The 21,492-nt window shown below is 38.0% G+C and overlaps 1 protein-coding gene across 4 annotated transcripts in view; it reads left to right on the top strand.

The window, feature by feature from the left end:
* The window catches only part of LOC131676398 (protein singed), a 93,341-nt gene that overhangs the window by 6,993 nt on the left and 64,856 nt on the right, over positions 1-21,492 (top strand). The window contains exon 1 of one of the 4 annotated variants that reach the window (XM_058955478.1): positions 2,934-3,378. The exons of 2 other annotated variants lie outside the window; for them this stretch is intronic. The gene's annotated coding sequence lies outside the window, so the exon portion shown is untranslated. Of the gene's footprint in view, positions 1-2,933; positions 3,379-17,785; positions 17,918-21,492 lie in introns of those variants that run through there. One more of the 4 variants, XM_058955483.1, reaches the window with a different exon arrangement.

The following is a 21,492-nucleotide window of genomic DNA, read 5'->3' as shown; positions in this document are numbered from 1 at the left end:
AGTTACCTATCTGAGCATTAGAGTTATAGTCGGCGACAGTCTCTCCGATTCTCTCGGAGTATGTTTTGCTATATCGCTCCGTGAAACTGGAGCCATTTCGGAAAAGGTCGGGCTGGAAGGTAAATGGTCCTTGGAAATCAATTACAAATGAACGTGTTCATTGTTGTTTGAATATTTTAGGAATTTTTTCGACTTCAAGTAATTCAATTTGTGTTGCAATTAAGCGATTGAAACTAAGCAGAACTTGCTTCGTAAAGCCCCTTTGATTTGATAAATTTTCAGCCGTTGTCACTCCAAATTGTCAAAATAAAACATCTGCTGCTTCTAAAAATACCAGTTGTTTCAGAACAGTACAGATTTTTCAACGTAATAAAAATGTTTATTTGCCACGACCCCTGTATAAGAGCGCTGTCTAGGCGCTCTTTGGTGAACCTCCGGGCAACGAAGCTTGTGGCACCTATTGCATACTGAAGGTTCACACGAATGCTGCTCATTTTTGCCGCATACGGTAGGATGCTTTTGTGTATAGCTCGTCAAACGGGCTGCCACTGATGCACTCGTGATCGTTGGTGCAGGTTTGCTATAATCAGAAGTCCGCCGTGAAGTGTTCCGCGTTGAGCAACTCACAGGAGCTTTTTTAGTCCATGTTTGCCTAGAACTTCCACGTTCGGTGAAGACCGGGGCACTCTTCAGCTGGTTCATTCTAGCCTTTACGAATACGTAGTTCAGCTGGTTGTGTTGGGAGGTCATCAGGTTCAGTTAAGCCTCATTTACCGCCAACAGAAGATGTGCCGTTTTGAGGACCGTGCTTCTCTCCACGACTCAGCGTTCTGTGCGCCGATGTACGGCACCTGCGTTGGAATCTGCGACGTTTCAACGGGTTTCAACGAAGCGCTGCTCAGGTTTTTGTGGTAGTCTTGGATCATGTTCCTTGATCTTTTTCTGTTGAGGATCCTTGCTGCACCCACTACAGCGACTCGGTCTCTGTCTAACGCGGTTGCTTGGCTGGTACCTTATGGAATTTTGATCAACTCTATCACTTCAGCGCCAAGTCGGCCATGTGGCACTTAAGTGAAGAGTGCCTCGTGTTCCTCGCGTTTCATTCTGGAAGTCCTCCGATCATCGGTTGCTCCGTTGGGCTGGTCTGTGTCCACCTTGATCACTATCCGATCCTTGTCTCTAGCTGGAGAGTGGAGAATTGAAAGCCGCAGGACACAACATCCTCTAACGAGCCGCTTTTCAGCAGCTCCCCCAAGTTTACTTGCCGCGCAATCCTTCTCCTCTTTCACCACCTTCTCCGCAATCTCATCCATACTCATGTTAATCGTACTATTTATGTTTTCCATTTTGTTCCTATGAATAGCTAGTGATAGAAAGTCAACTCTGTCAGAGCCTCGTTTAACAGCGTAAGCGCAAAAATACTGTGTGGTGAACCCTGGTGCCCTGGGCTCCATGCGTGGCTTGGTTTTGGCCATCACTTCGAATTCAGTCATAGTTTTACATAGTGTTTGGGTTCGAACTGGTGACCCCCCCCCCCCCCCCCTGGCATGCATCCCTCGGCACAGGTCGCGTCACACCTTGGATTAGGGCATACATTTTACGGTACGGGTTATGAAGCCCGTCCGTTGGCACCCTCTCATTCCGCTGCTACAGCAGAAGGCTGATCCCAGGTCTGAGATAGGAAACATGAGAGTGCAATGTTATCTCACCGTTTGACGTCCGCTGGTAAAATATTCTCAGGGTATAGAGTAGGCGTTGTGGTAGAAGTGAAAATCTAAACATTTAGATATTCTTGTTGTATAAGGTATATTGGATTTTAAGACTCTAAAGCACATTTTAGACTTACAAAAGAATCGCGATATTTTTTAAATTCTGCAGTAGTGTAATCCTTTAATGTCATTATCTTCATTTAAATGACCTTTTATGCTCAAGAACGATTTCGACTGAATTACATTTTTGTCAATATGTACGTCTTATATTTTTTATACGGAGGGCAACATAGCACCCTAGTAACAATTACGGTTTTATGACACTTTTGAGCTTGAGCTTGTGCGGCCCACCCCTGGCTGCTACTTCGTTATCGATCTGGACTAGCTGAAGTTGCACAGGGAATAAGTAGATAATTATGCTTGGGAGTAGCATCTTTCAATGTGCAACTCCTGGTAATCCTAAAGTGTTTTATTGATCAATACCGGCGCCGGCTAGACCCGAACGTAGATCGCGGAAGGAAAAGGAAGGAATGGTTAATGCGATATTTGCTTTTGCTAGAGGCCGTATATACTACTGCGCACTTCACACGTATTACGGGAGGAGGATATTTGTTAGTATAGAGTTGGATTCTACTTCTTCTTTACCGGCACCAGAGAAATGACTCCACTATCTGGACTAGATATCGATCCATCAACTCATCATGGACCGGGGACCAACGGCTTTACTTCCCTTCCAAAGGAAGACGTGGCCACAGATTTTTTCAGTTCCGAAAAATCTCAACGACCTCGGCTGGAATTGAACACAGGCCAACTGGAATGAGTGGCGGTCACGCTTATCACTCAACCACCGGTGCCGTTAGTTTTATGGCACTCTTGAAGCCCTTTTTAAAACTTAGAATGCACTTATAGTGTGCTATAAAACTTGAAATGCTACTTGGAATAGATGGTCACACCTATTATTAATATGCAGCCGACTAGGGTTTGATTCTCTATCATCTCAACCATCTTCGGTCAAGATTGTTTTTAACCCGAAAGAAGAAACAAAAAAAGTTTAAAACATTTTTAATCCTAACATCACTGTCGGATTTTTTCTTATCATTTTATGCACCGGTTCATGATCAAGCCTCTATCGTTTGCCGGTTGGTACACAAGGATTCCTTTTTGCCCCCATCCACATGTCCTAAATTTCCGCACACACCGGGAGAGCTACTCATTCAACATCGCGGTCCCGTAAGGTGTGGTCGAGTTTTCATCCTGTTCATAGTTCATGTTGAGATTTACTTGGCTTTTTTTCGGCTAAATTTTCAATAATTATTCGAACGACTGTGCTTAACTTTTTGTTGTGTAAAACATAATAACAAAACAGTAGCTGTATTTGAGTTTAATGTGCAAAAAAGGTGTATAGTTGGCTACAGTAGTAAAAGTAGTGAAAGAAGAAATTGATAGCATTAAAGAGTTGCCCGATACATATCGAGAGAAAGAGAGGAGATTGCTAGTAATCAGTTAGGTTTTTCTTCGCAACTCCGCGCTGCCTATTTCAACGTAGTAGTGCGACTGGAAAGCGCTCCGACGGCGATCGCGTGTGGGTCAGGCCTCCTGGATAGGTATACGATCGATAATAATCACCTGCAATCAGTGCGTGCAGTCTGGAGAAACGAAAGAAAGTCAAGTAAGCGAAACTCGAAAGATATATGCTTGCCGAGGGGGAAAGCGGGGTGTAGTTGCTACAGTTATGCGTATGCGTCTGAAAAAATTCTTTCTCCACAATGAACATTGAGGCGTTTGTCTCACCGCCTGCTCACTAGTAAAATCAATAAAACTCTGCTCTGCTCGCGTCCTTCACCTTGTACTTTCCTCAGTCCTGTTATCATCTCATGTTATGAAGAAATGAAAACGATGTTTTAGTTGAAATGCGCTTGATAAGCGCCGAATTCTGTGCAGTTTTTTTTCTTGCCGAGACTAATTGATAAATTTAACAGTCAGTGCAGCTTATATTGACCATCTCCTTTCAAATTTAAAATTATTCAACAAAGCCATCGAAAGAGCTCACCTTCATTATATGCTTCGCCGGCTCTATCTTTCACGTGTGGTGAAATTCCGGCGAGTTTCAGCATAAATTTCATAAACACACCCCCATTCGTTTTGAGCATTCGGTTCTTCTGCCGTGTATTCATTCGTTATGAGGGGTGTGTTGTGCAGATTCGACTTCCCGGGAGAGGGCTGAAGTGCGCAGTATCATGGATCGATCGGAGTACTACAAAGGGCAAGGTCCTCGCCAAAGCTATGAAGTACGACAATTGTCGGTACAGTGGGATTTGTATGCATGCGGTGCGTCTACCGTGAGGGTTTATTGCGCAACTAACATCTTGATGCGGATGATAACTAGAGTTTTAAAACAAATGTCTGCCTCTTCGTTTTTTCTTCTCTAAACTGTTACATCTTCATCGACCAAGAAAGTACTTCTCAAGTATAAATTTTCAACGATTATCTTCACGCGAATGACTTCCTGTTTCCGTGCAGCCTGCTATTTGCATTGAGCATGGGTCATTGCGAAACGCCGATAGGAGGTTTGGATTTCCCTGTGATGAGATAAATCACTTTCCTAGTGCCACTGTGAGTTACAATGTGTAGAGCGCTCCAGTAGCATAGCTTTCGACATCTCGACAGGTAACAGTCCGAAAAGTGAAAGAAGTGCGGATAGCGAATCTGTACAACGTAATTAGTAATTTTTCGTAAACATGATCGTGATAATTGGGGGCCATGTCTTTTTAGTGCAACTTGCGAATATAACAGATTATTATGTGTATAGTTGGATCGAGACTTGAAACCATATTAGTTCAACTTGCCAAAACAATCACTACGGTCGGGGTCTAGCGAAAAAATAAATTCCGGACGAAAATTAATGGTTGTTTCCATCGAGTACCGGAAGTCCATTAGCCACAGGTCTAATTTTTCGCTATAGTCGACAGCTTGGACGGAATCGAAAGTAGTTTCCCCGAAGAAGCTACAGAAGCGTGATACCAAAATAGTTTTTGGGTAGTTACTAGATTTCTTAGATGATAGGCTACCCATGCTCTCATTTGAGCGTATTTCATGACAAAAGTTGAATTGAAAAAAGCACAAAAAAGATTCATTTGTCCTACATATATTTGTTTAAGGGGTTATGTCAAAATCTATAAAACGACAATATTATAAAAATGATAAAAATTTTCAATTCGGCCGCAACGCGTCTTATATATACCCTAATCTAACTGAACATTTTAACCGCGTTTTTTACAATACCACTTTCGGAAATGTAACAACGAACAAATGATTTTTGATTGTCCTGAAATTTTCATAATATGTTTAAAATTGTTTTTCTCCAGCGATATTCGTAGGGATTTATTTTTTCATTGCATATTTTTATAAGCAATTTTGTGTCTATTTTTAGCACATTTTCTGGTTCTATTAAAAATGTACAATTTCGCGAAAGAATAATTCCTATGTGCGTTGATTGATACCGTTCTAAGAAATCGAAAAAAAGGTAAAATGCAGCACAGCCGCCATCTTGCGATGAAACTACTTGAAAACATCTCTTTTTGTACATCACAACTAGTATTTTAATACCATTTTGAAGGATCTCGATTTATCTCTTCATTGCGTCAAGAAAAATTTACGAAGTGTGCCTGTTTTTCGTGCTCTAGAGTGATGTAATCCCTTTAATACAGTACACGTGTAGTTTTTTAAGCACATTGCATTTTTTAGAATATTTTGGAATTAAACCAGAGAAAATTTTCAAACTAATTTATAAAATATGGATCACAAACAAAACACAATAAAAGTATGATATTTAAGTGTAAAAAATTTACATTCAATATTCAAACGTATTTTTACACATTTTTCAATTTCTTATAAAGCGGTCAAACTTTGGGTTCTTATCGAAGCCTAGGGTTCTCTGGCCCAAAGGCAATTTAATAGCTGAGACATGGTGCCACAATATTCGACAAACGTGCCAACATTAGATTCGAAACAACACAGTTCCCGATTGCTCCACGAAGTCTGCCTACTTTCGAGAGTTCTCTGACGATAAATTCCGAAAAAGAACATTGAAGCAAATTGGCCTTTCGTAGATGTCACATTCTAAATCACTCACCTTAGCAAAGGAGTTCAACGCCTTGTCATTCACCGCAATGGAGCAATGCGAACGGGTCCCACCTAAGGTAATCTGGAATGATTTTTCAGATAAAGCAAGCAATAACTGCCGTAGTTTCCCCAGTATATACCAGCTTGGGAGATTTCACCGAACGGATAGCCTCAATAGAGCTAAGGCTGTCCGAATCAGGGATGAAATATGTCACACACCAATATTGTGCAATAGAGTTCTCTCTCCTTTCTAATTTTCAGTTTCCTTAGAGCAAAGCAAATACAAATTTCATGTCGCTTCTGAGTGCCCTGTCGACATACATTGACCCGTGTTTACTTATACTGTGCTGTTGTACTGATGAGTCTCTCATTTGAATTTCGTCATTTCCGGATAGATTTCTGAACACTACTACACTTTGCGTTTCGCCAAGGTCGTAACGTGACCGATAAATCTCAGCTCTGGTTCGAACAATGAAATAATGGTCTGTAGGCAAAGTGTTAATGATCCCAAGGATTTACTGAATTGCATTTAATTGTGTAAAGTTTACAGAAGCAGAATCATTGAGTTTAAATGATAGTGATATTATCATATTTTCCGAAGCAGGTAAAATCTTTGAGGTTTGATCCGTTAATGTAGAATATGCAGTCGACATCTCGAAATTTATTATAAAAATGCTTGGGATAGCTTGCCGACGTATCTGAACCGGTATTCCACCATTCTCGTCTTTCGTGGATGTGTAGAAGAAAACAGTTGGTTCAGAAGTATCTGAAAAATAAACTCTATTTGGACTATACGAAGAAGAAATGGTCGGTGTTAAGTCAGACCGGACTAAGTGACAATATATTGATATCGAGAAAAATGAGTTTAAAGTTTGAATCGCAGCATCCTTTACATAATTGTCATAATTCTTGTTTATGGTTATATATTTCAAATCTGGTAAAAGTCGAATGTACCTGAAGAAATTCTTTATCCAGTGCTATCATTATCTCATTTTTTGATGTTTTGCGACTTAGTCCGGTCTGACTGATGCTCTGTGCCATGTAGTCGAAGTGCATGGTCATAAATCGACAAGCCTTTCGAAACGGAAAACGGGTTCAAACGATCGCGTAGAATGAGAAATCTATATGAGAGGTCCCAGAATTGATATTGATGAACGCCCACCAGCACATCAAGACTCTTCGACATTTCGGTTTCAGATGGTACAGCCCCAAGAAGTCTCTTCAGAGTCGAATCAAACCTCCACATATTCAAACGATAAAATCAGAGCGATGGTCTGAGCCATCAATAGTGTAGTCGCTTTAGTTCACGCATTCTTGATCATATGACCAGCTCAGTATTCGCAATAAGGAATTCAATGCTCAACTAAAGAGCACAAGTACACAAATTGCCCAAGGTATCTTGTAACGGTCCATACAGATCGACAGCTTTGCATCCTGTAACAGAGACCACTCCGTCATCTATAAGTTGCCTTAGCTAGCAGGAATTGACATTCGTCTATGTCATTGGCATAACAAATTGAAGAGTACGAGTAAAAGATTGGACACAACAATCACGATGACCTAAATGCTAAATCTTGATGTTGTTGTATCACCATGCCAAAATTTCATCAACAATCGTTCGTCCATTTTCCTTTGCGGAAGCCAAATGGAGTATCAGACAGGAAACCAAATGGCAATATTTCTTGATCCATACAGGCTAGAATAAGCTTTACAATCGGCCAATATCAGTTGTGATCGGAGGCTAGTTTTCCCTGTTTTGGAATGGCGACCCCTCTCACTTGCTTATCGATGTGTCTCTCGTTAACCCGTGGACGAACCGACTCCGATAAATGCGTTATCGTTTCCACAGTCGCGTCCTTGTTAAAGTAAACCGGCGTTCTAACTTTCTGGGAGTCTTTATATTCGGAAGCATCCTCCGCGTACAAGTCTGAGCACCCTTTATTCCACCACGGGGTGGAAGACTGTCCGCAGCGTCCAGTCTGGTACGCGATTTGTCTGAGCGTAAATCACGCCATACAAAAAAGTATACTCTTCCTCCGTTGGCAGTTCTTCAATGGACTCGATTTTGTCGACTGTATCGGTCGCATTTTAATCTTTTTTGACCAACTTTTTTCTAGCGTATATAGGGTTCTAAAACAATTTTCTCTTGAGATTGTTGAGATCAGGAAACACAAATAAGATATGTCATTCTCTCGTTGTGCTAGAAGCTGCTCAATTTTTGCCTTCCGATGCATACTATAATTCAAGAATATTTACAAGAGTCAAATTGCACAAAAAATTAGTCGAAGAAAATCTAAATTAACAGATTCTATAAGTTTTCAATAAGTCAGTGTAAATATAAAAAAATTTCATTTTTCATCGCTTACTGAAAATGATCCTGGCAGCACTGCTGTAGCGGACTCCAATCAGATTAAAGAAAAAATAATAGTCCCAGTTATTAACCATACCTGTGTCTGTGACCAAATCTTGTTTAAACTATAAGTTACATCTGTTTTGAAATGTTTTTGTTTATAAACAACATTAGCATGAAGCGGTTAAGGGGATCAGGAATGTTGGAAGGTGTATATAACAAGCTCGCCATCAGAGAATTTCATCACTCCAGCACTAGCTTGAATCTTTGGCTAAATTATTAGAACACTTGCGGTTTTTTGTAACTCTGATAGCGCTGGGAACTCCTTGTTCGATTTCAAAGTTCCATCTGTTATATTTGGTGGACCCCCTTTTGGTCTTTATAGGAAGTTTCAGGTGAGGAAATATTCTGCCTATGTATAGCTTCTAGGCAGAGTAAAAGGTGCACACTTTCTGTCCCCACCCCAAGAAAGCATAAAAGTCTGTTATGATCGGTAGCGTAGCTTTCCTTAGCATTTCTGCAAAGAAGTCCTTAGAGCGTCTTTTGAGAGATTCTTCTCGAGCTGTTTGTTCGCGGGACTTCTCAGCATTCGCACTACAGGCATCATCAATTCATGACCTCGTGGTACAAATGGGCGAACAGGTATACGTATCTTGTACAAGAGGACGGCAAAACTGACCCGGCGAAAGTCAGCTGATAGGAGTGTACATTGCCAAATTGTGTGAATTTTGTACCGTCTTTTGTGACTGATCCTGATTGTCATAGTTTGTAATGCAAAATCTTTACTGGCTGGAGCTGGGAATCTTTGAAACATACAACCCCGTGACCAGAAAATCCATGCATGTCAAACGTGAGTTGGTGACTAGGCCATTTATCTCAACTTTGTGGGCTGGTATGTGGATACAATACTCCTTCATGAGGAGCTTGTCTGAGACTTGCTTTAGTCTGGAAACCAATGTCTTAAGCTCATTTGAGTGGCCTTTTGTAATTTCGGTCACGGCCAAATATTGTTTCGTCAGGACCTTCGAAATTCGCATTTTAAGTTTAAAAGAACAGTATTCTCTTTCCTTGTGCATTTTAAAAAATAATTACATTTTTGGAAACTTTCAATGTACCGAAGAAATCGAGAAAAATTTGTTAAGATGCTCGTTATCGTCATTTTAAACTGTTAAAATTTGGTTAAGAATAAGTTGGTGTGCGGATGGTTGTGAACTATATTGATGGTTTTTTAAGGACCTGATTATGTCTGTTTCGTTAGGGCCTACGTTTTATTTATTTATTAACAGATTAAGGCCGAAGTGGCCTGTGCCGTATACAAAAGATTCCTCCATTCCATTCGGTCCATGGCCGCGCGTCGTCAGCCACGCAGTCTGCGAAGGGTCCGCAAATCGTCTTCCACCTGGTCGATCCATCGTGCTCGCTGCGCGCCACGTCTTCTTGTACCGGTCGGATTGCAATTGAGAACCGTTTTCACCGGGCTATTGTCCGACATTCTGGCTACGTGCCCGGCCCACCGTAGTCGTCCGATTTTCGCGGTATGACAGATGGGCGGCTCCCCCAACAGCTGATGCAACTCATGGTTCATTCGCCGTCCCCATGTGCCGTCTTCCATCTGCACTACGGTGGAGTTACACCGTAGTGCAGATGGAAGACGGCACATGGAGATGGCGACGGCGACGGGCCTACGTTGTGCTGCCTCGATTTGTCTTTTGATCGGGCGTATGAGGCCGAAGATTTTCGTTGGACTCTAGGTTCTCATCAAGACAACGGGTAACCGCAAGACCGATGAAACGGAAACCAGTTTGAAACCGATAAAACGGGAATAGTTTTGAGAATAACAAATGCAAAGTCGCGGTCCGTTTTCCTTACTTTATTTGATACAGCCTATGACGGTGGTCGATTTGACTATAATCCTTAAACATATTTTATCACACTAAGCAATATATTGACATTAAAGAAAACATAATGAGCAACTGGCAACTCGGTTGGATTTCATTCTCATATCCTCTCATCTTTGTGAGTGAAACAGTGCTCACTGCCTACCTCGATCGGTCGGTGGTGACGAAAATAAGAGCGAATGGAGTGAACGTGAATGATGCTGAGCTGTAACAGTGTCTGAACCCATGATAATTTGCTTGGGCCACCCACCGGTTGTTGCTGCTAATAGTCGTCTTTCGTCTAGATTTCGTTGAAAATCTGCACAAATTTTTTTTCTGTGTTCAATGAAGAAAAAGAATTTTGATAATTGATGCGCATTTATACAAGTATTGTCTACTATAAATTCAATTATAAACAAAGGAATTTAAAAAAAGTGATTTCCCGCCCCATTGGAATGAAATAAGTGTTATGGGTCAGTTGACAATAATTTATTGAAGAAATGGCCTTGTTAATGAAAACGGCTGCATGAAGAGTCCAGCAAACCATTGTCAATTGAAACTTCAAAAAATCTATATAAATCTGTATTGTGTATTGAAAATCTGTATTAAATCTGTGTTCTGTATCAGGTTAGAACAATGTGCTTAAAATCTGTATAATACAGAAAAATCTGTATTAATGGCAGTTCTTCATGAAATGTATGGGAAAAATGGTTCGAATATAAGGTCAATATCGGACCAATGTCAGACGGAATGTACAATTAATGATGGATGGAATGTCATACACTACTGTCCCGCTGATCGTTTTTTGATAATTGAGCGATCCGTGATTGGAGTTGTGCTCTTCTACATCGTACGCCTGAGTACTAGGTCTGTACCATATTTGCATTCAGTAGTACTAATTACTAAGTACTAATTGAAAAACTATGCTTTGTAGTATCCAACAGGCCATGGGTGTGCTTTTGCAGATGCCGACTAGAAGTGGATGAAAAGTACAATTGCGAGAATCAAAAACTTGAATTGTTAGCGATGCTTGTCAAAGATATTCACATTTAATGCCAGCTTGCTATTTTAGGCTTTCTATTATTTTACTTCACAACTTGAAAATATAGAGTTAAATTTTAATGATTCGTTGAAGTTGGAAAATGCACAGGCTCTCCTAGTTACAATATAGAAAAATTGAAAATAAATGGCGAATACCTGTATTTGAATAAATCATCTCACGGACATTGTCCCAATTCGTCGATTATTCTTGTAACATTATTTATGAATGGTTCTTGTTCAGTTTACTCCTAGTTCCCCCATATTCTTTACCAAGATGATTTATGTCCAGAGTAAACCAAGACATCTTGTTGTCGTTACATCTTGCCTGTTTAATTCTCAACATTCAGGACATGCATGTGCATAATCGTCGAAGAAAGAACTTAAGATAGTGTTGAAAAGTTAAAGTGCATATACTGGCAATCTGATCGTCTGGCATGCCGCATTTATTATACAGCACACATGCTACTGCTACAACGACATCAACCGGAATGACGACGAAAATATTCAAATCATGTTGAGAAGTGCAGACGTACCAGACATTCATGGAAAGGAAGTTGGGCGATAGGAAATCCCCGCTCCACACCCTTCATTCTAGCATTGTTTTCGGCGTGCTTACTATCGATTCTGTGGCAGGACAAGGCAGCAACACACAGTTGGATTAGTCATCATCATTTGTCGTGTTTTTCTTCACTGTGCAGGAGACCACTTGTGTATACAATTGTCAACACGGCCAAAGTCATAACACGGTGAGCCAATGCAGCCAGGATGTGTTGTACGCAATGCTTCACTTTCGTCACTTGGGAGAACCACCAAGTTGAGGAGTAGCGTGTGCGAGTCTTTTGTTGGGTTTATACACAATGTGAAAATATCTATTCTTTTTATTATTTTCTTTCTTGGTTTTGTTGTATTTTGAAATTCGCCCTTCAACTATCTGTTTTCTTACTTATTTCTTTCTGGGTTTGACGTTAACAAGGTTGTGGGTTATTAGCATCTTTCGAGGCATATCCTTCCTACTCATACTAATTGTGTCGGTATCAATTTTCGGTTAACCGCACTCTACAAATTGAGGTAGATTGGAGCTTAACCATATATTGATGTTACAATTATGGAGAGTCCGGTGTAATAGGAATCAGCTAGTTTTACAGATCCTAAAGATCTTAAAATTTGAGAATCTCAATTCCTTGGACTGTATGAAATATTTAACAAACGAATAAATGGTGAAGATTTTTGATGAATTTTGATGAATGTTCATACGAAATTTCGTACACTAGTGTACTAGGGGCTTCAAGGCTAAGCCTTTGTCAAAATCATTTTGATCTAAATTTCTTGCTGATATCGGCTGATGCGACTCGTTCTCAGCATAAAGTCATCGTTTTAGGTTTTGTGGATAATTGCACGCAGATACACAATCTAAATATAACTGTATTCCAAGCAGAATTTACTTACCGAACGAACGACATTTTACTGGATATTTACTGCGCCATTTCAACGGTGACGGAGCTACCGAAGGAAGCAAAACTATGTGAAAGAATCGTAACAAGCGAAGTTTATTGAACAGCAGTTCAATTAATTCCACTTGAAATTAGCTGACATCGACTCAAACCCGACTGTATTAATTTACGGAACTTCAGCTGTTTCAAACCATAACGATTGGTGTCGCGTGTAGCAAAATGCATTCCGAAAAAGGCACTCACAATTATGGCTGTGACTCATATGTTTCCTCCCTCAAGTGTTGTATCCCATATAGAATTGGATGTCTGGATATTGTGCCTCTTTTCCGCACCAAAATTATTGGAGACACGCGGCTTAACACGACTACATGCACACTCACTTCGAGTAGCATGACTCAAATATATATTTTCTGAGTCGAGCTATGCAGAAGCATAAGGAGAATTACTGGAGCGAAAATAAAATATATTACTTCAATTTGGCTCTATCCGATTTACTCGCATGTTGATTTATTCGTGTTTATTTTTATGTCTCCTTTCCGCCGTGTTTCAATTCGTTTTTGGTTGGATGTGAAAACAGACCCTGTTTTGGTGTTTTTGGATGGGGGAGTTGTTGCCCTAGGATGACGACTCATCGCACAACGTCGCCTAGCTGGACAAAATCTCAAAATTTTATTTTTGATTTTTCACAATATAATGTTTCATGTTTGTTTTTTTTTCAAAATATTAAAGATGAAAGTTAGATTTTTTGCAGTACTTTAAAAGCGAAATTGATGTTCAATTCTGAACAAAACTGTACTGAAACTACTGCAATTAAAATTTCAGTTATGATTCCGATTAGGGTCCAACCAGTTTCATTGTAAAGGCTATTTCTTGGGTTTATAGTTCCCGTCCGGTTTAGTCGCTCAGACATATACAAAAATCATAAACCGTGCATGGAATTAACATATTTTGAAACAGTTTGGAAAGATCACTTGTAGTCCATGCTACTCGAAAACTATTGCACTTTCCGGAAATGAATGTCCCGAGGTATGAAAAAGATGATTTTTCTTGATAGGCCTAAAGGAGACGCATGGTAGTGGTTACCCTGGGGTTCGTAATGTAATGTAATGTGTTCTTTTAATTCACTAAACTTCATTTTTTTGAAAATGAATTTTCAAATATAGTGCGTTTTGTATTCGTAAATGTTGAATTTTTGAGCCACTCTAAGTATTAAAATATTGAATTGTAAAAAATGGCATCGAATATGAATTCAGCGTCACAAAATTACCCCAAAGTGAAGTTTTCATCAAATTCGGACACCTTTTAGAGTTTTGTCCGACTTTTGTATGGAGGGTGGTCACTGTGCGTCGTTTTGAAGGCCATGCACGAGGATTATGAATGTCTACTATACTGCATCTAGTCCGTTTTGATGTGTGATGTCTATTTTTCGTGGGTGTTGAATCAGACTCTCTTGGATGGGCAATGAGTGATACTTCTTCGATAAGTTGGTATTCTCCGAAGAAAAGCAATATTAATGAAATGAAGAATCTTTCTGCACCCGAAATATGTAGAAGTAGAATCAGGTCTCACCAAAGGTCAAAATAAATGAATGTCAATGTTACCTATGTTGGTGTCTTACATTAAATATTTGTATTAGCATATCATAGCGTAGCATAGCATATATGATAGCAAGAATCGTGGGAGGCTGTACATTTCAGCTAATATACTACGAGATATCCACCACACAAAAAACATTTGAGATGAATGTTTTTTTTCTTCAAAGCCGAGGAAGCGAATAAATGTTAGTTCAACATCACTAGCGAGAATGCAAGGAGCCTATGTTGGGTTTGTTATGACATTCAATTGCATTTGCCTACGGAATTGTGCTTATAATTGAAATGTTAACTTTCTATAAGAATTAGGTGTTGACTGGTAGTATTGATCCGAATTTCAAACTCAATTTTCAGAATGGTTTTAATCCAAATCTAAATGTTTTTGAAGATAAATTAGTTGGTAGAACTTCTAGTTACAATTTTTGGTGAATACTACCGGTTTTGACCCGGCTAGCTAAAAAAACGTGTCGAAGTGGATCATGTTTGGCCTTATAATACTGGGCAAGAGATTAGCTTGAAGTTAGTGTTCCGACTAATTTGGAGGTTTGGGGCTCTGTGTAACTTTTTTTTGGCTAGGTGCTAGGAATGTTAAATGAAATTGATATTTTGACTCGAATTGTGACCTCCCAGCTTGTTGAAGAACATCCGCAGAACTGACCAATTTATATAGTCTAGAATTCGAAAGTAATTTTTAAATTTTTATTAAAACGCATTCAAGCTTGCGGCACCCCTAAATTGTGTCGTAAATTCCTGTCTTAACCCTAAAACGTTGCGCTTGAGTACAAATGTACCCCATGCTTGCTTTGGAGCCGTGTGAAGACGAGAATTTGGCATTTATCGACCTGGGACCCTAACCATAATTCAATTTAGAGTTCCTAGTAAGAGTAGGAAAAAGTGGTATAGTCAGTTTGCTTCGTGGGAGCAGGTGTCAAAGTTGGCGTGGGGTACATTTGTACCCCAATGTACGGTTGCCGTTAGTGTTTTGTCAGGTTTCCTTCTGTCAGTGCAAATGTGACTGGTGACAACACCAGTTTAAATACTAGTTGTTTCACTACATAAGTAACAATTAGTGCTATATAATCGTTTTTAATCATTTATTCAATTAATTTAATTCAATCTTGAAGTAGAAAAAAAAATCGTTCTCATTTTTTGCTGATTTTTATTGTTTTTTATAGTTTTTTTTTAAAACAATGGGCTCGCAAGTATAATTTACGCACAGTAACTGCTGTAACAGTAACGTTGCGTGTTACCAATGTACTACAATGTACGTTGCGTGTTACCAATACTACTACTGGTCATAAATATATTTTTCATTTCAATTTCCATCCCATTTCATGGTATTTTCCAAAACCCGATTTTTAAACTTTCACTTTTTCAAATAATTGCACTTTTTCAAAAATATCGAATTTCCATTTTATACCGTTTCTAGACTATTCTTTCAACTTTTAGGGTCATTTGATTTTTTACTAATCGGTTAAAAATTCGCAAAGTTATAGTATTTTTTGTAAATAAAGTCAAATTTTTTTCCCTTTTTTGTTTAAACCAATTTATGTATCATTGTTGCAATTAATTCCGTACTTTTACTTACAGAGCTGTTTTCGCAATTAAAAAACGAAGAAAATGATGTATTATACATTCCCTTCCTTGCATTTTTACCTGCGAAAATTGCAATTAAACGCGTGGGGTACATTTGTACCCCAGTGCAGTGCAACGTTCTAGGGTGGAAACGGAAGTGCAACGTTCTAGGGTTAATACACTTAGGTTATTTGAAAAAATGTTTTAAGAAGAATCATTGACGTACAGTTGTACTCGTCAGGGCCGGCGGAAAGCGTGGGTAGTACTACCCACTCGAAAATAACCGAGTGGGTAATTACCCACTCGAAATTTTGAACCATTTCGAAAAAATTTAGATGTGCAACGCATGTATCTCGCACTACACACATTTGAAAACATCGATGTATCACAATTTCATTTGCATAAACGAACGTGACTTAATGTGAATGTAATGTAAGCGTGTGCATTGCGAAAAGGGAAAAAATCATTACTAATGGACCGCTCACCCTATGCTTTCGGCTTCTTTTAAAATCACTAAAAATTTCGTAGAAATATTTAAATGGTTTTACGATCAAAATTTGGTCGACTTAAGCTTGACGCATTTCTTTGGACAGTATTCAAAATCTGAAAAACCCTAATCTGCCTGCGTGCATAAAGATGCCTCTTTTTTGATTTTCACATTTGCTTATAAAAGTTATAAAAGTGCCGTCCAAGCAGTTATAGCAGTCAGTTATAAAAGTGTCGTCCAAGCAAGAAGAGCAACGCAGCGAAATTTTGCTCACGTATCGCCTGAATCCGAACTACTTTGCACGCCGAGTTAGCGAAAACTTTAAAAGTAGCCAAATCAACTGCCGCCAGAGTAATGCCAACCGGAAGGGTAAAGTGGTCGATATTTTCAAGCATTTGAAGCTGTCCAACTTCACACAGAAATATCTGATTCGGCATGCTTTCTGTATATTACGTGAAAGAGTGCATGAAAAAAACGTTGGCTACCTTACATGAAGCAACGCGATCGTTCTATGCTATTGGTTGGATTTTGTCTCCTGCCATTACGGAAAAAGGACATTTAGTGATATGTCGCCAACAACGTTCAGGTGGCGGACAAGAACAAGAACACTCCTTACACACTAGGGAACGGCCTAATCGAGTCCATCGTCAAGCGGAACCTGCAGAAGACCCATAATAGTTAAACTGGCTGTGGCAAACAAAGTGGACGAGAGGGGTGTATGTAATTTGATGGCAGTAGTTAAAAGACGCTGAATATTTTTCTGTATTTTATACTAATTGAACTTATGAAAAAAATGCTTTTTTAATACAAAAATAAATCTTCATGCATTCTTGTTTGACCAAATTTTGATCAGAGGCTGCGCTGGTAGATTAGTGGTAAGCGTGATTGCCACTTAGGCCAGTGGGTCTGGGTTCATTCCCAGTCGAGGTCGGTGAGATTTTCTGAGGTGAAAACTCTGTGTCACGACTTCCTTCACGAGGGAAGTAGAACCGTTGGTCCCGGTCCATGTTTTGATGACCCGATATCTGGTTGTGGAAACACCTCTCTGGCGTCGGTGATAGGCACTCATTGCCGACAGAGAACGACGGAATATAAACCAAAAAAAATAATATATAAAATCAATTTACTCAGTGTATTCTACTACAGTTCTGCCACAAAACTTTATATGCACTATACTTAAAAGCAGATAACTATCCTTTCAATAGATTTCGAGCTTAAACGAGCCCGTAATTTATCCCAATAGCCCTGAGTATAATAATTGAACTACGAACATTAATATAATTGACTTTAAATAAGAAATCAAATCAATTTACACACAATCTGTGATGTGATGTGATCGAATGTCCATGTCTATTTATTAACATTTTTAATTTAATGTTCTGCAATTTCCTCGAAATTATATTCAGAAAATTTTCTGAGTGCTAACAAATACATATTTGTATTTGGTGCTAACTTCGAGCATCAAAATCAACTAGTTCGTAAATAGGAAACAACTTACGAGTTGTTGGATATCTGGCATAAGGCATAGTAGGCAAGATGCAAATTGTTTTCACTTTTTATTCTGCATACAAAATCAGTTGTCAACTTCATTTGCAGGGTTTCCAAATTTAAGTTAATTTTAAATGGAGATTATGCCTCTATGTTTCTAATATCTTTTACTATTAGTGATTGATGTGTATGAAGAGCCATTGCAGAGAAAATTTAAGCAACAAGGTAACTAATGTTTTCATATAATTTTATGATTCATTAAAATACTGGACTAGATTTAACAGTTCCAAGATTTGCACATGCCACACCAAATTGGACTATCACATAATTGTGTCAAGTGTATGCATACTCCATCAATGTGAAAAAAAGTGCAACTCTCAGACGATTCAATGTAATTGTAGACTTTTGTTCCACTTTGAAGGAGGGTGCGTACTATTGAGGAAAAACGACATTTTTTTATATCCTAGGTCCATCTCTTGGTCGTTTTTTTCGATAATTGAAAGGGAGAAACTATTTTGTTCGCATTTACGTTGCTAAATGGATCTGTATAGTTACATTGGATTATCACCATAACTGAGAATCTGCAAGCTAATTTTATTATTTACAACTTTGTTATAAAACCGAACACCCTTCGTTAGGAATAGTTATAAAAAATTTCAAGAAGCGACGTCTGAGATATTTTTACACAACTAGAAATCTGCTCAGAGAGTCGTTATTTTCTTATCACACTTGTGGGACAGCAGTCATTTAGACATTTCTTTAATGGATTGAAGCTTGTGCGAAAAAATACAACCATAATTTTATATTTAGCCACTTTGTATCGGCTTTGTAAGTATCCATCTATCGGCAGGCTTAACGTTCTCATAGTCTATGTTATTCTTAACAACTTTAACGACTAGCGTAATATGATCTGAGTTGATCAAACAAGTTATTAGTACTTTAATGTAATGACATAGGGTTTTCAATTTCCAAAAAATCCGATATTAATTTACAAGTTAAGACATGTTATATTTCCATCATATCATATATTTAAATCGAATGATGTTAGTTCCGTCAAATGTTATATTTTTTATTTGTCTCTAGTTGAGGTATATGGAACTAAATCCAAAGATAGCAATAAAGGTACCCAACTCCGATACTTTTCATAAATATATCTGTACCATGAGTAGAATCTGTTGAGTAAAAATCCTACTATTTAATTGGTTATTTCTCTATGAGTTTAGCAAAGATTCTCTCCTTTGGCCATCTACATTTCAAGTCACCAGATCGAGTGCTGAGGTATAAGCGCTGCGGTGAGTAAAAACCCAACTAGCACAGACTCAAAACAATTTTTCGCCGAAGCAGGATATCTTTCTACTTATTGAAATATACGTGCTATACAGTTGATTATATCATCAATATAAACTCAACCGTTGCACTATGGTCCCAAAGCTGTATTTAGGAAGACAAAACTGTTTGCGCCTAAACCGTTGGATTTAGATATATAGTATCTTCGGAAAACTTTCTTAGAACTTTCTTGCCGATTTTTTTATATTAGTTGAATTAGGGTGGTCCTTGTGGTTATGGTGTTCAAAGTATCAACTTCTTAGATATGTAAAATTAAGCTACATAATGTTCCACAAAGTTATAAATCAATGGAATTGGAGCAACTTTTCTGAAGAAAGTATGTGGCTATCTCTAATGGTTCATGGGCTATGATTTTTGCAATATTTAAGGTAGGGTGGCTCTTTAAAAATTGGTTTTCTATTAATATCTTTTTATGTGTTAATTTCTCGCCAATACTTTGTTCTAAAGGTTTTTAGAACTTTTGTAATTACACATTTTTTCCGAAGCAATGAAGTTTCTATCTCTTTTGTTTGAATAGTTACAGGCGATTTTCAAAACAAAAATGGTTTTTTTTCAAAGCTATATATCTTCAGAAAAGTTGCTCTAATTTGATTAATTTATGACTTTGTAGAACATTAGGTAGCTTAATTTTACATATCTAAGAAGTTGATACGTTGAACACCCTAACCACAAGGACCACCCTAATTCAACTAATATAAAAAAATCGGCAAGAAAGTTCTAAGAAAGTTTTCCGAAGATACTATATATCTAAAACCAACTGTTTAGGCACAAACAGTTTTGTCTTCCTAAATACAGCTTTGGGACCATAGTGCGTTGTACAACCGAAACCAGATGTGATTTTTTGAAAATATTATTCGGTCCATGTGATAAAACTAATTCATTTGTACGATCTACGCGGCCGCAATCTTGCTTTTGCCTAGGTCAAATAAAACAATCAAAATATTAAAGAGAAAACCGAATTTTTTTCCGATTCTTTTCGAACCACTGAACGTTGCGCATCTAGGTACTGCGGTGCCCCGCTACGCAGGTCATCAAAAGATTTAAATGCTGTTGAGTAAGCGTTCATTGTAGATTTGCCACTTTCCGAATTCACACTTTCTCGCAAAATAATATGGTATTCCGTTAGCGGTCGTCTTGCTTTGTTCCTTCCGCGTCTTCATTAGAGCGCTTTTTCTTCCAATCAAGCCATCATTACCGCATTATCATCATTGAAGAAAACGAAATCAATTCAATTTTATCACGTTTACACATTGCACCGTTCGGAGGGTAAGTTTGGGATTATTCATTAAATCATCTGCAGCTGCAGCAACTTCAACTTCGGTCAGATCCCAAAATCCATCAGAAGCGGAGAGAATAAATCACATGGAAGAAGGAAATCGAACTATGCATGTCTACAATTTACTGAAATGGATAGGTCAACAATAAGTTAAGTGCTTTCGTTAAATGCATTTACGTTATTAGCAATCTTCGAAAGGCGTAGTTGGACTGTAAAAGTGCCTTCAGAGCTTCAACCGATGATTGAATGAGCACTAACTGCGTGCTTCTTCAGTGCGTGGTATTCCTTTCTAACTACGGTACCTGCTGGATGCTCTCCGCCAGATAGATTGAGCGCACGGTTGAGCGAACGAATTTATTGTGCTCTGCTTCGCTGCTGGCTGTGCATTATGGTGCCGGCTGGTTTAAGACACGAAAGATCATTGAACTACGTGCTGAACGGTCTGGAAGCAAGGGAATGTTATTATTTTTACTTTTAAATTAAGTTATTTGTGTGTATTATATTTTTTAGTCCACACGCTCGGTGATCGTTCTATGCACCACCCATCGTGTACCAACATTGGATCGGTGCAGCAAGATGCCTTGGAAGAGTACAATCTAGGAACAAAATTGATGATCAAATATGAAACTAGAGTACATAAATTGAACCATTAACCAGGTAGCAGTAAATAGCTGGATCATGCTCCATATGCATAAATAATTGCGTACCGAAGTATGATCAAGACGAAGATTGATTGTACTTTATTTATAGGTATGTCCGCTGGTAAAATCTATCAATCAAGGAATTATAGGCGGACTATAATATATATATATATATATATATATATATATATATATATATATATATATATATATATATATATATATATATATATATATATATATATATATATATATATATATATATATATATATATATATATATATATATATATATATATATATATATATGTATATATATATATATATATATATATATATATATATATATATATATATATATATATATATATATATATATATATATATATATATATATATATATATATATATATATATATATATATATATATATATATATATATATATATATATATATATATATATATATATATATATATATATATATATATATATATATATATATATATATATATATATATATATATATATATATA

This window comes from Topomyia yanbarensis, chromosome 1 (assembly GCF_030247195.1).
Source record: "Topomyia yanbarensis strain Yona2022 chromosome 1, ASM3024719v1, whole genome shotgun sequence".
In the NCBI taxonomy this organism is placed as follows: domain Eukaryota; kingdom Metazoa; phylum Arthropoda; class Insecta; order Diptera; family Culicidae; genus Topomyia; species Topomyia yanbarensis.
The sequence above is the reverse complement of the archived record's forward strand: the minus strand, read 5'-3'. Positions and strand labels throughout refer to the sequence as shown.